Source organism: Camelus bactrianus, chromosome 4 (assembly GCF_048773025.1).
Source record: "Camelus bactrianus isolate YW-2024 breed Bactrian camel chromosome 4, ASM4877302v1, whole genome shotgun sequence".
NCBI classification, from domain to species: Eukaryota; Metazoa; Chordata; class Mammalia; order Artiodactyla; family Camelidae; genus Camelus; species Camelus bactrianus.
The window spans coordinates 78,325,947-78,344,068 of NC_133542.1; the positions used below are offsets into that span (position 1 = coordinate 78,325,947).

The following is an 18,122-nucleotide window of genomic DNA, read 5'->3' on the forward strand; positions in this document are numbered from 1 at the left end:
GACTCGAGCCTGGATGACAGCCTCTCAGATCGCTCGGAGGGACTGTTCCCAAGTGGTTGAGGAGGAGCTAGGATATATAGGAGCTTTACAACAAAGACAAGGTTGTTGGAACAATAAAAGATTGCTTCTTATCTAAAGAAAGCCAGGTATCTCAATTTCAAGAATTTAGTGCTTTTCCATGTATGGGAGGAAGCAAACATTTTGACTCACTGAATTCATTCTTTAGACAAGCACCTAGCTATCTAGGGCAAGTATCCTGTCCTTTCTTATTCTGAGTCTGCTCAGAGGGCACCGTTGTGAGTGGCTGTAGTGGCTGGGCTGCAGGCCTGTCTTCACTGGGGTGTGTTGGCAGCCACTGATGATTTGGTTTCAGCATTCTTTGTTTACTTACATGGTTGCAGTATTTTCTTTCACACTGTAGTATTTTCGGTCACAGAATGATTATGGGTAATCTGCAAACTTGGAAAGCAACCGAGATGGAATTACTTCAGGTACCTTCTAATTTAATAAGCAGTGTGCAAACATAAACATGGAGGAAGCATACAAAAGGATTTGGTGGTGTAGGGAAGGTGTTCTGCACATTACAGGAGAAGGCAGAATTCCTTTTCTTTGTGGGCAGGGACGTAAGCCCACCTTTCTTTTCTGTAGTGGTTCCTGAGAACAGTATATGGTAATTAATGAACATTGAGAAATGGTGGCAAACATTGCATTCAAGAGCTGGCCGGCTGCAAACTTGTGTATTGGACAGGTGGATTTCATAGGCAAGTGGTCAGGTGGATGGGAGAGAGATGGATCCCAGGCCTGGGCCCAGATTCAGGTTTAAATCGCCATTTCCTCACCATGGGGCCTTGGACTAGAATGTAACCTCTCCTAACCTGTTGGTGAATCTGTGAAATGGGCATGATAATATTGGTTTCTACCTGGGATTGTTGTAAGTTGTAAAGAGTATTATAGCACACATGAAGCACTTAACACACTGGCACTTAGCAGTGTTCACTGTGTGTGGACGTCCCGCTTCGCATGTGTCAGAGTCGTAAAGGCAGCATTTGTCTGTTGAGGATGCACTGGTAGCCCCTTGAATAGGTTGTGAATTTGGTTATTTCCTTTTGGTAAATCTGTGTGCCATGGGCAGTTATTTTCATGGACAGATGAGGAATCTCAGGGTAAAGAAGACTGTGTAATTTGCCCAAAGTCAGACCATAATTTTGGGTGCAGGGGCCTCAGTTCAGCATAGGCCCCTGGGCCTTCTGCCCTCTCCTTTCAGCACCTGAGCCAGATGTGTGCTCGGCTGTCTCCCAGCCCAGAATATCCAGCAGGGAGGAAGACATACCTGGCCCTGTGCTGCTTGAGCAAAACTCCGGGGTGGAGGCAGTTACAAAACGGATAAACATAAAAACAGATGACTGCAAACTGTGATCAGCTCTGAGAAGGAAAGGAACAGACCTCGCCATGCAGCGCTGGGAGCTTTCCCGTTGGGGCTGCTCTGGGGGCGTTCATCTCAGCTAAACAAGCTCTGCTGCTGCACAAAGGCAGGAAGGCAGGGCACGTGTGACCAGGTAGACTGGGCCTCGTTAGTCATACTCATTCCCCATTAAGCGGCAGCTGTCATGGGCACTTACCTAGTAAACAGATGTTGGCCATAATCATCACGCACTTTGCTTGGTAGTTTTATTGGCCCCAACTTTGAGATGAGGTCATTGAAGCTGGGGAGTTTGCTGCATGCCCGTGATTACCGTGAAAATACCCCCACTGGTCTTTCAACCTAGACTGGCGTGGCTGTCATGCCCCAGCCCTGTGAATGGCATCGTGTAGCTTCTCCCAAGTGGCCCAAATGACTGATATTGATTTTCTTAATTCGTAGGAAATGGTATGTGACAGTAGGAGAAAAAGGTAGTAAGAAATTGTTTGGAAAACTAGAAAAAAATTCAATTCTTCCCCAGCTGGGGGAGCGTAAGCTCTGTCACACACTCCACTCACTGCCTGTCACCTCCTCCCTGCCGACTCCGTGTTCAGAAGCCACTCTGAGCCTTTGAAGAACATTTTGCCTCATGACACTGTTGACTAGGACCTGCGACCTCTCTGTCCCTGGTTAACAGTCTATTCAAAGCCATTTAAATTTTATGCAGGCTCCTCCGCTCAGATGTAAGAATAGCCTCTTTAAACTTCTTGATGCAGCGCCTTAATGTTGATCTTGTGAAGGAAACCTAGTCAAAACCTGGGATGTATGCACATAGTGACCGTAAACTCAGCACTTTGTGAAGTTCAGAATCAGATGGGTGGGAGACTCAGGAAAGGCTTTTTAAGGTAGAAAGGGGAAAGTGAAAGGACGCAGGCTGTGTAAGACTGAAACATCTCGGTCCCAGCCAGCAAGGCACCTGCGTTCAGGATGGTGGGTGGAGAGTGCAGAGTTGTCACAAAGAAAGAAGTGGCAGGATGGGAGGGAGGACAGTTAGGTACTTTACTGGGGAGGGAAATAGTGGGCTGAACATTTCCTGGTTGAACAAGAGGACTGTGACATGATGTGCTTGTATTTTGGAGAGAAGGGTTTTGTGGGGACAGGCCTAGGGAGAACGCTCTTTGGCTGGGGATTCAGCACGACAAAGAAACACAGAGAACCGGGCAGACCCCAGGGCCCCTGCTGGGGGAGAGGCTGCCCACCAATTCGAGCCCTTGAGGCTGCTTCTGTCCCTTAGCCGGGGCCTTAGAGCTCCCTTCACAACCCAGTCCTGTTGATACTAGAAAAAATAAGTGGGGCATGAGAAGGGCTGTGTCCCAGGCTTTGGTTGAGCCCCTTGGGTGTGCCCTGCCAGATGTGGGTACTTGGCTTCATGCAGGAAAGTATTCAAGGGCAAGCCACTGTTGAGTAAAGGTAGATTTATTCAGAGAGATTTGTTGAAAGGCAAGAGATATTCCACGATGTGTGGGGGTTTGATGCTCAGATTAAAAGTAGGTACACACTCCACAGAGTGTGGGCCTTCTCTGAAACGGGAGAGAGAGGTGTGACCCCTAGGCAGTGCTGTGTTGCTTGTATTCAAGTGCTTGGTGGTTTCATATGCTAATAAGTAGAAGGACCAGCCTAAGGGCAAGGGGCTGGAATTCAGAGGGAGTTGGCCATTTCACCCTTTGACCATATTTGTCAAGCCTTGGGACTGCCATGGTGCCTGGGGGCTTGTTATTCACCATGTAACTATTACAATGGGTGTGTAATGAAGCTCAAGATCTGCTAGAACTTAAATCTCTTCATCCTGAGCCTCAAGGCCTATTGGGGGTTGAATCCTTCACCATTTTGATGTTAATTGCTTTGGCCTTCCTTGAATGGCTGTGCTCTGCCCCCTTCCATCCTGTCTCACTGTGATGACACAGAGAGAACAAAGGCCCGGCCCTGGCTGTGCTCCTGCATTTAACAGGGGGAGGGGTGGGGTAGGCTGAGGATGACTCTGGGTAGTGTGAAAGATGTTTCAGATTTTCCCACGTGGGACATGGGGACCTGCCAGCTGCACCGCAGATTTATCTCACGGGCATTATCGCTTGTGTCACTCATTTGTTTCTATTTTTCTTTTTTTTTTTAAGTATTTAATCTAAATTTAATATCAGGTTTTTTTAGGAAACAAATTCCTCTTTTTATTTTCTTTGGGGCTCTTTTTGGGGGGGTAGGTAATTAGGTGTATTTATCTGTTAGTGGAGGCCCTGGGGCTTGAACCCAGACCCTGTGTATGCTATACACACGCTCTAACACTGAGCTCTACCACCCGCCCCTTCATCTTTTTCTTTTTGCTTTAGCTGCCAAAAATCTTACAGCTGAATTTCTAGTCGGCCTTTAACACTTACCCTGACTTCATGGCATCCATTTTTATGACTTTACCTCCCCCTGGTTTCATTTAAGTATTGAATCTCCATTTTCTTTTCACTCTCACTTTTGTCTTTTTGTTGTTATTGTTGTTAAGCTGTGTTTAAAAAATTGTTTAAATTCTCTTTTAGCAGGAGGCTGAAAGTAAATAAATATGTAAATAAACATCACACTTAAATGCTTTTATACATTCTAAGCTGTTTAGTAGTTACTTAAAAACTGGACTGATATTAAAGTTATAATATTTTTACATCATTTTTTAATTTTTTCAAAAGGTATAGCTGATTTACAATATATGTTTCAGGTGTACAATAGTTGCTCCATTTATAGTTATTGTAAAACATTGACTGTATTGCCTATGTTGTAAGATACATCCCTCTAGCGTGTTTATGTTACATGTAGCAGCTTGTATAAGAAAGTTGGGTAACACAGAGTCTGGGGCATTGCTGTGTCTGACTCAGGTTCCAGGTCACCCTGCCTGTCAGACCCCAGGCCCTCACAACTGTCTGCAGGGCAGCGAGTGGAGGCAGCTCTCATCAGCGCTGGTACCAACCTCTGAGTGGCAGTGACAGCAGTGACTGTCTGTGGACGTGCAAAGTGTTGTTCCAGGAGATTTACATGCATTTCTTCATTTATTATTTTAAGCCCTCCTGTGAGGGATCGTTTTATGTTTTTAATGAATAATACACTTTATTTTTAATTTAATAGACTTCAAACTTCCGGAAAATTTACAGGAGTAGTACAATGAACACTTAGATACACTTCACCTAAAAGGGCAGTATTTGTCCTTTTGTGTCTGGCTTACTTCAGCATACTTTTTTAAGGTTCATCCATGTTGTAGCCTGAAACAGTAATTTATTCTTTTGGTTTAATAATATCTTTTTTCTTTTTCTTTTTTTTGTTTTTGGTCTATTTAAAAATAGTTTCATTGAAGTCTAGTCAGTTTATAATGTTGCATCAGTTTCTTGTTTACAGCACAACACTTCAGTTATATAGGAATATACATGTATTCATTTTCATATTCTTTTTCAACATAAGTTACTATAAGATATTAAACATATTTCCCTGTACTATACAGTATAAACTTGCTGTTTATTCTATACATAATCAGTATCTGCAAACCTTGAACTCACAAGTTATCCCTTCCCACACCGTCTCCCCTCTGGTAACCATAGTTTGGTTTCTATGTCTCTGTGTCTGTTTCTGCTCTGTAGATAAGTTTCTCTTTCTTTTTTTTTTAAGATTCCACATATGAGCGATCTCATATGGTATTTTTCTTTCTCTTTCTGGCTTACTTCTCTTAGAATGACATTCTCCAGGTCCATTCATGTTACTGCAAATGGCATTATTTTATTATTTTTTTATGCCTACGTAGTAGTCTATGGTATAAATATACTTCAACCTCTTTATCCAGTCATCTGTCAGTGGACATTTAGGTTGTTTCCATGTCTTGGCTATTGTAAATAGTGCTGCTGTGAATATTTGGGGGAAGGTGTCTTTTTGAATTAGGGTTACTTCTGGATATATGCCCAGGAGTGGGATTGCTGGGTCATAGGGGAAGTAAATTTTTTGTCTTTTGGTGAATCTCCATACAGTTTTCCACAATGGCTCCACCAAACTTCATTCCTAGCACAGTGTAGGAGGGTTCCATTTTCTCCACAGCCTCTCCAGCATTTATTGTTTGTGAACTTCTGAATGATGGCTATTCTGACTGGTGTGAGGTGATACTTGATTGTAGTTTTGATTTGCATTTCTCTGATAATGATATTGAACATTTTTTCATGTGCCTATTGGCCATTTGTATGTTTTCATTGGAGAAAAGTTTCTTTAGCACTTCTGCCCATTTTTGGATTGAATTGTTTATTTTTCTTTCTTATGAAGTGTAAAAGCTGTTTATATATTCTGGGAATTAACCCCTTGACAGTCTCATTGAATGTAAATATTTTCTCCCATTCCATAGGCTGTCTTTTTGTTTTGCTTACTGTTTCCTTTGCTGTGAAAAAGCTTGAAAGTTTAATTAGACCCCACTTGTATATTTTTGCTTGTATTTCTATTGCTTGAGTAGACTGCTCTAGGAGAACATTGCTGAGATGCATGTCAGATGTTTTGCCTACGTTTTCTTCTAAGAGGTTTGTAGTGTTTTGTCTACATGTTTAAGTCTTTAAGCCATTTTGAATTTATTTTTGTGTGTGCTGTGAGGGAGTAGTCTAACTTCATTCATTTACATGCAGCTGTCCAGTTTTCCCTACACCATTTTCTGAAGAGGCTGTCTTTACTCCATTGTATGTTCTCACCTCCTTTGTCAAAGATTCAATGACCAAAAGTTTTTGGGACTATTCTTGATAATTTTTTTAACCATTCATTGATGGATGGACATTGTTTGTAACTTTTGGCTACTCTGAATGATACTGCTATGAATATTGATGTGCAAATTTTTGTGAGAATATGTTTTCATTCTGTTGGCTGTACAGTTGGCCCTCCATATCTGTAGTTTCCACTTCATGGATCCAGATGGCTGGTTGTAAAGGGACTCGAACATCCTTGGATTTTGGAATCCAGGGTGGTGGGTTCCTGAAACCAATCCCCCGAGGATACTGAGGGATGACCCTATATGTAGGAGTAGAATTGCTGAGCCATATGATAACACTAAACTTTTGAGGAAACACCAGACTTTTCCAAAGAAGCTGCACCATTGCCCATTTCCAATGGCTGCATATTGAGGGTTCCCATTCCTCTGCCTCCTGACCGACAATTGTTATTGTCCGTGTTTTGATTATAACCATCCTAGTGGGTGTAAAATGAGATCTCATTTTGATTTTGATTTGACTAGTGATGCTGAGCATCTTTTCATATGCTTATTGGCCATTTGTGTATCTATTTAATTCCTTGGTAAATTTAAAAATTGGGTCGATTTTCTTTGTATTGGTCAGTTGTAAACATTTTTTTTATATCCTGGATACTAGTCTCTTATTAGATATATGCTTTGCAAATTTTTTCTACTATTCTGCAGATTGTCATTCCACTTTACTTTTTTTAAACATTAAGACAATTCCTTTATAGGGGAGGTAATTAGATTTATTCATTTATTTTATTTATTTATTTATTTTTTGCCAAGCATGCACTCTATCACTTGAGCTACCCACTTCCCCTTTCATTTCATTTTCTTGATGATGTCTTTTGTAACAAGTGGTTTTAATTTTGATGAAGTCCAGTTTATCTGTTTTTTTTTTTTTTATCACTTCTGCTCTTGGTATTGTATCTAGGAAACCATAACCTATCCTAGGACCACAAAGATTTATACTATGTCTTCTTTTAGAAAGTTTATAGGTTTAGATTTTACGTTTCTGTCTGTGATCCATTTTCAATTAATTTTTATTTGTTATATACAATAGGGGGTTTCAGATTCTAAATTCATTCTTTTGCCTGCAGATACCCAGCCTTCCCTGCACCATTCGTTGAATAGACTATTCTTTCATTGCAGTGTTGTTGGCACACTTGTTGAAAACTGATTGAAAATATAAGTTTCCCCCCTGGAATTTTTACTGTGTCTCATAGATTTATGTACCCAAACTTATGACAGTACCATAATGACTTCAGTACTATAGATTTGTAGTAACATTTAAAGTGAGTCCTCCCACTTTGCTCTGCTTCTTCAAGATAGCTTTGGCTGTCCTGGGCCCCTTGCACTTCCATATGAATTTTGGGATCAGTTTTTCAATTTTTGCAAAGAAGTCAGCTGGAATTTTGATAGCGATTCCACTGAATTTGTAGATCACTTTGGGGAGTCTTAACATTTTTAACAATATTGTCTACTATTCCATGAACATGGGATGTCTTCCGTATATGTAGATCTTCTAAAATTTTTTCAGTGATACTTCAAATTGTTCAATGTACAAATCTTGTAAATTTTTGTTAAATGTATCTCCCATTTTATTTTTAATGCTTTTGTAAATGGAAAGGCTGAGCTTCTTAAGGGTGGGACTATATATCAATTTGTTTATTTCTAGGATTCCTACACATCAAATACACTAGGTTTATATTTGCTTCATAAATCTATCCACAACTATTCCCTCCCCTGTGTTTTAAAAAACCAAGACCCAGGTTAAACTACCTGAACACCTATGTGGAAGTGAGAAATGAGACCCTTGGGTGGGGCTTTGTGCAGATGATACTGAGAACTTATTTAGGATGGCTTCATCTTAATTTCTTTTAAACAATCCTTTCAGTGTATATAGTCAGATACATTAAGAACATGCCCTTTTGATGTACAGAGGAGCTAAGACTATCATTTTCAAATAATTTCTAGTGAGAATGTTGTACTTGAAACCTAATTTGTATCTATCTTTGAAGATTTATGTTTCAGGAGCTTTGACTAAAGAACACCTGTCTTTATTCAATAACGACAACTAAATGCTCAAACAACATGTAAGAGTTTGAGCTGTAACTGGAGGCAGCGCTTACCTCTCCCAATACACTTGTGCTGATCTGCTCAAAAGGGTTCGTCCAACTGTTTGTCAGTAGTCTGTTGGACAAAGCCATAAATCATTGATTTAAGGTTGCTGGAATGCAACATATTCTTATTAATACTAAGTAAGCCCATATTGAGTGCTTACTGTATGTTGGGAATTGTCCCTCAGACTCACATGAGTTTTATTTCTCTGAAAACCTTACATATTTCCTTGTTATTCCCACTTTACAGATAAGGAGACTGAGGATTAAGTCTTCTCTCTTTTTGGGGGAGCTCATTATCAATGACTGGAAGTTGAAAGGAAAAAGATATTGATTCATCCTGAGAAAATATTTTTCTGAGAGTCAGCATTTTAGAGGGTGACCACTGAAGAGGGTGATCATTGTTAGAGTGAGACGAGCCCCGTTTTGTACGGAGTCAGCATCCCAGTCCTGGACACGGCACTGTGCTGCGTGGTGGGTGAGGCGGCGTGGCCGTGCAGGGAACGAGGATGCCGGGCCGTTGGGCTGTGCTCAGGCCTGGTGAGGCTTTCTCTGAAGAGCAGTGGACCATCATTGACAGATTTTAATTAGGGGAGTGAGGTGCTCTCGTAGATCACTTTTGTGTTTGTAGAATGCTTGCAAACATTCAGTAGGCTCGGCAGAAAGTGATGTGACGAATCAGAGTAGGGTGGCTGCGAGGTGTAGCAGTGTTCAATTTTCAAGTGGTTTTCAGTCCCATGTTTGTGGCTCAGTAGACGTGTCACTTTGGATGACGCACTCAAGGAAGTGAAACAATTTATTTAATCAATTGAAGCAGTGATGTACCCAATTCCCAGGACTGTTGTGGAGATCCAGTGAGATAACATTCGCACAGTGTGCAGCGTGGTCCCCAGCCCAAAGTCAGTGCTGAGGGAGTGCCTGTGAATACCTGGTAGGTCAGGTGTCGGTGGTGGGTCTCGGTGACTGAGGAAATCTGAGCCCTGAAGGAGGGGTCCAGTCACATCTGTGAGTGATGGGCCTGAGCTGGGAGGGGCAGAGAGACCTTCCCTCCCAACCAGGGGCCCTGGGCAGGACGGCTATGGGAGGAGCACCGTGAAGTGAGCTCTTTTCAGGTGGAGTTGGAGTTGCTCTTGAGACATCTAAGTGCAGTGTCACGAGCTCACAGAGGAGGTCTGGGCCCGGGCTGTGCATTTTCCTATAATCTCAATCCCTGAGGACGCCGAGGTATTGATCGCTGAATGTGAAGTATTCTTTACAGGACAAGTGAATAGTAGTATCATCTCTGTCATCAAAGCTCACGTCTCTTTATTCATAACCCACTTTGTTAATTAGATACTTACAGGGCGGTTCTTCACCGCCCTCCCCTAGGCTCAGGCTCCACAGTAAAGAGCTGGTGAGCCTCCCTCTTTTCCAGAAGTAGACACATTTAGCTGGTAGCCTTCTATACCTCGCCAGACTTAGAATTTTAATTTGTTGTTTTAATTCTATTATCTGTTGGTCATCTCCTGACAGGAGAGACGTTTTACCTCATGGTCATGTTTCAATTAGCTGTTACTGAGAATTGCTGATCTGATCCATAGTGTATGTATTATATTAACTTTGTAGAGTACTTATCATTTTTCTTTCTTTGCCCTTAAATTTTGTTTGCCCCTTCAAGTTTCTATCCTATTTCGGGCCTTATTTTTTTTAATTAAAAAATGTGTGTTAGTAGTTAAGAAAACAAAAGCAAAGAAACAATGCACATGATACCTAAGTTTAGAAAATATCTATTGTGTTTTCTGTCTCGGCAATGGAGTGTTCTAGAAACTCGTGAAAACTTTCATTACACAAGTTCCTTAAAATGCTGATTAAGAAATAAATCCTTCCTTCCTCATCTTTCAAGCTGCACAGCTAATTTTCAAGAAAGTGAGGGGAAATCCTCAGAATCCAAGTCATATCAGAAAGCAGGGATTCTGGGAGATACGTGAGACTTAGAATCCCTGGGGTGCCGGTTGGCTCCTGAACTGAGTGTTAGTTGCCCTGGCAGGAGGGCGGGAGGTGAGCCCCGGGCCTCTCACACTGGGAGTTGGATGGCTCATCCTATGTAAGGCCAAGCACATCCTGAGAATCCTGTTTAATAAAGGGTGAATTAGAAAGAAAGAAAAATATCATTCCTCAAGGCAAGAAATTAAGGAAAGTCAATTTTTGGGGATGCAGGGAAAAATAACAAATCCAAAGTAAGGATTTAGTTTAAAGCTGTTCTGGCATGAGAGTGACCACAATCTCCTGGCAGAAAATCACAGCTCCTCCCGGAATGAGAAGTTGTGTTTTGAATGAAACAGTGAACAGCCATTCCTAAAAAGGCCTCCTGAGTCTTCTGGATCAAGATACTAGACCCAAACAGCTCTCTTCCAAGGTCTCATTTAAATAACCAGAAAGGTTTTAAAGGAAAGAAGCCATAATCATAGTTCTATTTATTGACATTAGTATATGCTAGGAATTCAGAGGTGACTATGGAGTTGTCTCCTCTTTTATGGACCTTACTTTCTGTTTGACATAGTTGGGGAGCTGGGTGGAGGGAGGTTTTAGTCTGTTGCAATTAGCTAGGAAAGGAAATTAAGAAAGCAGTGAAGGGTGGGTGAACTTTTTAGCTGAGGACAGTCCTGTTCATTTGGCTTTTAATTGCAGGCTCGATGAGTTTTCACTGGAGGGAATTGATCTTACAGAAAATGGACTTAACTCAGGCCTCTTCAGAATGGACAAATGAACCTGGAGAAAGACAGTCAAATCTGTGCAGACATTGAAGTTCACGTGAACGTGCTGTATCCCTGAGCCAAAGATAGGACAAGTAGGCAGCACTTCTTGAGGACAGAGGGGTGGTTTTTAAGGTTCTCCAAGAATGAATCCCAGGGAACCGGGATGGCCAGTTGTCAAACTGTGACTTTGCTTTTTGGACGGTGTGCCCACCAAAGGTATTTTCCGTTTATTAGTTTTCCTTTCTCTTAAATACATCTCAGGTGATGAGGACGTGGGCACAAGCATTGGGCGCCATGTCGAGGAGACTTTGGATACCTGCCTAGAAGCGCGGGCACAGCTGCGGCTGCGTCATACATCTTGCCGCCCACCCCGTTGCCCGGCTCCGTGATCACGGCAGGGTGGTTCCTTGATGACCTGTCCATCTCCTTTGTGACATTGTAACCCACCAAAAACCGGAGCGTATTAGCTTGGCTTTGTTCTTTTCCATCCTTCTCTTTGAATGGACTGATAGTGGACCCAGTTATGATAGCAGATGTTTTACAAGTAGGGCTCTCAGTACAAACCTTGTAATCCCCGCTGTGTGATCTAGAGAAGAAAGTTACATTCTTTCCAAATTGTTTTGATGCACTTATGTGGGAAAATGGTGTACGTTTGAATATGTATTTCCTCTCTGAATCATCATGGCTAGAGATGAATGTGGGCAGACATGGAATGTGTTTTCTGTATTTGAACTGTATGGTCCCCTAAATTCTCTCCAGCTTTTTAAAGTCATCACTGGAGTGTTACCTCCAGAGTGTCCCAAAGCATCCACCACTGCCTGTTCTTCAGACACTGTGAGTTTCCAAGTTGGAGAAGGCTGCTAGCTGGTGAGGCATTCTCTGGCACATCTCTGGCTGGCTGATGTGGGCTTAGCACCCAAGACTTGGCAGACAGTAACTAACCACGATCACTTCCATTTCTGGGACACTCATGAAGGATTTTATACGTATGCTAGTGGCATACGTTATTTCAATTAGTTTTCCCAACAATCATAATTAGATTTTTTCACCTCTATTAATAAGTAAACTGTCAAAGCGAGTGACGTGCAGACTTTGGACTGGAACACGGGTCTTTCTGATCCCAGTCTCTGTTCCCTCCCCGACCTATCCTTCCAGATGGCCAGGAGAATCTTCCTCAGTCTTGAGTTTCCTGCTGATATTACCACTCTCTTTGTTTCTAGGAGAGGAAAAGAAGTCTAAACTTACTTTCCAGTTGAAAATGGAATGGAGAGTTAACGTTGGAAGCCGGGAGAGTCTGTCCTGTGATGAAGCGGCCTCCTAGCCACTTCCACTGGGACGTCACGTCACTGTCTGGGCCCCTTGCTCAGCCTGTGCACAGGTGACAGCGCAGATGTGCCGAGCAGTCCTCCCGGACAGGGCAGTGGGTTGGAAAGGAGTTTGGGGATTTGGTTTCATTTCATAGGTTTCTGAGGGCCTTGGCCTGGCACTTCGAGTGGGACCATTCCCTGTCCCACATGCTCGTGCTCTGGGCCCGTGCAGGCCTGATGTGGCCTCAGCCTGAGGCTCAGGGCCCGTGGTGAAGTGGAGAATTTTAGTCCAGGGTCTGTGGAGGCTCTGACAATTCTGGGTCGTGGGACATTGTCCAGGATGATAATAATTCTTCCCCGAGTTTCAGATTTCCTTGCCTGTGAGCCGGGGTAGTAATAGTTTCTGAGATGATTGTAATGATTCAGTAAGGGGCGCAGCGTGTGCTGGCAGGTAGCTGGTGCTTAAGGAGCAGAAGTCGCAGTCACCCTGTCAGCCTCTCACTGTGTGCTGTGTGCTTTGAGAAGATGTGTATTTGGTGAAAGTCCTGCCCAAATACTAGGGTCTAGATGAAACGTTGTTCCTTTACTTTCCCTTTCTTTTGCTCCTTCCTTTCTCTGCGTCTCATGTGTAGGGAGCAGATTCCTCTGTTTCAGGGAATACAGGCCTTTCTAGGAAAAGGACAGGATGAACGTGGATAGGTGGGGTCGGAGGGGGTCTGGAGCATCTGCATAGCGCTGCTTCCCTGCATTTCTGCATCCGGTCCCATCAGTGCACGAAGTCAGCCTTCCTCTTCCTTCCTGTGTCATCAGGTCTCTGTTTTATGGGAAAACCTTTTTTACGTGTCTTTTTTCACTTACATGTTTCGTTCAGATGCTTGTTGCTTTTTTCCCTGTGCTTCAGCGTTCCTAGGAGAGAATTCAGCAGTGCAGCGTCCTCTCCGAGCTCTATGAGTTGATCGGCTTCCACTGCAAGTCCGTCTTCTTCAAGTGGGTGGCCCCCGTGCAGCGCGTGGCCCCCGGCATCCCGGAGCCTGGCGGGAAGGCCTGCTACCGACTCCTTCTGCAGACGCTTCCTGGCTACAGTCTGTCACTGATTCTGCAGGACTTCAACAAAGGTTTTGGGACTAAAACATTGCTTCAGTCCGATTAACCATGCCTTGTTTGGGCCCTGCTCTCCTGTCTCAACAGGGTGAATTGTGATTCGTGTAGAGCAGGACACAGCAGACTTTTTTCTGTCAAGGGCTTGGGAGTCAATATTTCAGGATCTGCAAACCTCCTGATCTCTGGTGCAGCTGCTCAGCTCTGCTGTTCAGACGCCAGAGCAGCCGGACAGTCCACACACCCACAGAGCTTTATTCACAGCAGTGGCTGGGGCTGGATTGGGTGTATGAACTGCAGTTTGTCCCCACAGCCTCCTCACTATTGACGCCTGCACCAGAGCGTGCATTTGTGACAATGGGTGAACCTGCACTGACACGTCATCATCACCCAGAGCCCAGACTTGACACTAGGATTTACACTTGGTGGTGTGCACTCTGTGGGTTTGGACAGATGTACAATGACACGTTTCTACCATCACAGCATCATACAGAGTAGTCTGTCTTAGTGACCCTAAAAATGCTCCTTGCTGCACCTCATTCATTACTCCTTCCCCTCTAGCCTCTGACAGTAACTGATCTTTTAGTCTCTGTGGTTTTGCCTTTCCCAGAACACCATACAGTTGGAATCAGACAGTTGCAGAATCTTCCCAGATTCGCTTCTTTCACTTAGTAATATGCATTTAAGGTTCCTCCATGTCTTTCCATGCCTTGATAACTCATTTTATTTTAACACCATAAATAGTCCATTTTCTGCCTGGACCACAGTTTATTTATCCATTCACCTACTGAAGAACAGCTTAGTTGTTTCTGAGTTCTGGTGATTATGAATAAAGCTGCTATTAACATCTGTATGCAGATTTGTGTGTGGACGTAATTTTCCATTTTGTTCAGTAAACACCAAGGAGCACAGTTGCCAGATCATATGGTAGGAGTACGTTTAGTTTTGTAAAAAATTGCCAGACCGTCTTCCAAAGTATCTGGGCCATTTTTCATTCCCACCAGCAATGCAAGAAAATTCTTGACGCTCCACATCCTCACCAGCATTTGGTGCTGTCAGTGTTCTGAGTTTTGGCAGTTCTGACTGGTGTGCAGTGATAACTCACTGTTTCAGTCTGCAGCCCCTTGATGACAGATGCTGTGGAGCATGTTTCCATAGATTTCTTTGGCATCTAGTTTCCATGTTGAGGTGTGTGTTGAGGCATTTTGCTCATTTTTTAAGCAGGTTATTCATTCTTCTTGTTGAGTTTAAAGAGATTTTGGTGTATTCTGGTTATCAGCCCTTTATCAATGTGTCCCTGCCCTTTACCTGCAGCACCGGAGTTGTCCTTTGGGTCTCAGTGGAGTGTCAGCTCTTCAAAGAGGTTCCCTGTCTTCCCTCACCTAAATACTGTCCTTGAACTTTTCACTTTCATTGACTCACTTTGTTCTTTTTAAATAGCATTTCCCATAATTTGTAAGTACATTAAAAAAAAGGCAATGATTGAACACTGCCTCCCCCACCAGGCTGTGTGCCCTGTGAGAGCAGAGACCCTGTCCCCACTCACCATGTCCCATGACAGCACATGTCACATGTCCATGTAAATGTGTGTAACGTGGGGCCAAACCTGATGAGCAGCTATGACGACATGTGTTGGCTACCATTCATTGAATAGAGTTTGTTTCTTGATCTTAATTTTAAATCACATGAATGAAACATGTTTCTTTTGAAAAATAAAACAACAAAGCACACCTCCATGTGATTGGTACTTTCTACTTAGCCTTCTGACCCAGGAGGGGACGTTCACCATCATTTTGTGGAGGAGGTTGGGGAGGTAAAGTAGGAGAGTGAGATCAAATAAAGTAAAAATGATAACAATCAGCTGGCTTTATTTTCACTAAGACAAATGTTACTTTAAACCATACCTCAGCTGTTGTTCTGTTGTTTTAAACACTTCTCATAGAATTAAATGGAAGCCCACTAAACCCTGAAAGGGAAATTATGTGCTCAGGTCCTGAAAAGTGTTTATGTCTATTTCTTGAAATGCACATTTTCCCTGCTGGTTACAGAAAGTCATGGCGGGAACACAGCCGTGAGCTGTGTGTGTCTGCCAGCTTCACGGGCTGCTCACTGTCATTTTCATTTTCTTGTGTTGCAGTGTATGAAGGTTTTCCATCAGACTGTTTGCTCAGCCCCTTCCTGAATGTGGGATTGAATTTTCCACAGGAAATCTTATGGAAGAGAGTGACAAGGCACATGGGTTTCCCAAAAAGCAATAGTTGTTGTAATAAACTATCACATTGGTGAACTTTTTGAATACAAGCGAGTTGAAAATTTTATCACTAGGTCATATGCCACAAATCTGTCTTAAGAATAAAAAGATTCAGATTTTATAGAAGAAGCAGTTTGAATCAAGTATAAATTACAATTTGTACACTAGTTGGTGTTAGAACATGTACTCACTCTTACCATAATTGCCTGTGGTAGGAACTGGATCATTATTTATTTATTTAAAAAAAATCCTCAAGGTTCTACTTGCCTCATTCTTGATGCGGCAGTGTTGAGGTTAGTTAAGTTGGGACATTTAGAATTCTTGGCTAGGTTTTCAGGACATTGATTTCAGCCTCTTTATCTTTTTTAGAATCTCTTCTTTGTGTCGGTCTTTGGTCTTTTGACAATGTGGAAATACTGCACAGATCTGTCTTTCCCTTTTTCCTGTCTTTATGGGAAAAGATTTCTGTAAGACACACTACTAGGACATTAAGCATTTTGTGTGGGGTAAGTTTGGTCGGCTCAAAGGATTTCAATTAATACGTATTAATATTTGCTATTCAGCTAATGATAAGAAAATTATAAAATAACTTAAGTATACATCAATAAATATAGTACAATAAGCCCATCACCCAGATTAAGGAATTCACAAACATATCCATATTTCCTTTATTCAGACCTTTGTTCTTTTACTTGTCCTTTGTTGAAGCATTTGACAGCAAATTCAAGAAAACATGTCATTTTACCCTATGTACTCAAGTAGGCATGTCTGAAAAATGAGGGCCATTTCTTTGATCAGGTTTTTCCATTTGACTTATGTGCTCGTTAAGTACCAGCTGTATCAGGCATCTCACTAGGCATTAGGAATCCTTGGGGCAATGAGACAGTCCTGGCTCCCAAGGAAGTTAAGGGCTGATGGAAGAAACCAACACAGGAGCTTAGGTGCCTCACCTAAGGTCCCTGCGGGATGACACCAATTGGAAAAAATTTGTGCACAATACAGTGGGATTCACAGAAGGGACTGGTCAGACTAGTAGGGCAGGCCGTGAGAGAGGCGGTCAGCAGGGCTACAAGAGGAGGAATCATTTGATCAGAATCTGAAATCTTTTCTGCCAACCTTCCTACCAAGCCCTATGGCCCATCACACACAACCCTGTGCTGTAACTGTTTTTGATTCCTGTTACCACATCTCCTTCAGGAAGGATTTTAAGGTGGAAAATATTTAAAATCAGTAATTGTTGCCAGAAGGGACATAGAACAAAGAACATGGAAACAACACAAATGTCCATCAGCACATGACTGGATAAAGACAAGGTGATACATATCTACAATGGAATACTACTCAGCCATAACAGATGCAATTTGCAGCAACATGGATGGACCTGAAGACTGTCATTCTAAGTGAAGTGGGGTGAAAAGAGAAAGAAAAATGCCATAAGACTTCATTTATGAGGAATCTAAAATTAATAGCAATAATAATAAGACCACAAATGAACTAATTGTTATTTTGATTTCTTGAATATGCTTAAGCACATATGACTGTCCTTTGTGATTGGATTACCATATTCTGTTTATTATTCTTTTGTAGTTGGCTTTATTCCTCTGGTAACTATATAAGTTTAAAAATCTGAAACTCTAATCTGTTCTTAGAAACAATAATTAGTACATATATGTAACTAAAAAAATGCAGTATACTCTATACATGTATTTACATGCAATGTGTATGTGGAGTTGAACTGTAATAATTATACCTAATAATACTGAAAAAGGAAAAAAATAAAATAATATATAAAAAAAACTAATCACCCCTCTTTAAATATTAAAACATTCAGTTCTGAGATTCTGTGAAAAACAGCATGGAAGTAGGTTTTTAAGATTTTCTCCTTGTTCCTCGGTGAGCAGCCTGGGCTGCACAGCTTGGCCGCCACAGGCACCCAGGACTTGCCGGCTTGCTCCTCACTTGTTGGGAGGAAGATTAGCTGATTCAGGAATATTTATGCTCTTAGAAGTTGCTGAAAACCCCACAGAGCTTCTGTTTACATGGAGTGTATCTGTCAATATACCCCATTTTAGAAATTTGAACAGAAAATTTAAACCCAAGTACTGACAAGCACACGCTGCCCCAGCACGTGGTCAAAGCAGTGCTGTCACGGTGGCGTGTGTTGGTTCTAGAAAAAATGCACCATACACTCAAGAATGAGGATGAACCCACAGATCTCATCTCAGCAATGCTATGAAGAGGTGGGACCCAAAGCCCCTAAAACAGTGCTGAAGTCCCCAGATGTCCCAGAACACACAGAGCCATGGGACCAAGAATCCAGTGTCTCATGGATCATCAGCCGTGGAGACCGCGTCCTGGGTCAGGAGAAGCAAAAGTAGGGATACCAGGCACACAGTCCTATTACAGCAATGCTTTAAAGGTGTTGAATTGACTAA

General features: G+C 42.4%; 1 long non-coding RNA gene across 6 annotated transcripts in view; it reads left to right on the plus strand.

The window, feature by feature from the left end:
- The window catches only part of LOC141577529 (uncharacterized), a 127,677-nt gene extending 112,511 nt beyond the window's left edge, over nucleotides 1-15,166 (plus strand). For 5 of the 6 annotated variants that reach the window (XR_012506685.1, XR_012506680.1, XR_012506681.1 and 2 more), the window contains one exon: nucleotides 13,240-15,166. This is a non-coding gene — a long non-coding RNA (uncharacterized LOC141577529). Of the gene's footprint in view, nucleotides 1-10,963; nucleotides 12,410-13,239 lie in introns of all 6 variants that reach the window. The other variant, XR_012506684.1, reaches the window with a different exon arrangement.
- Nucleotides 15,167-18,122: the final 2,956 nt, after the last annotated feature.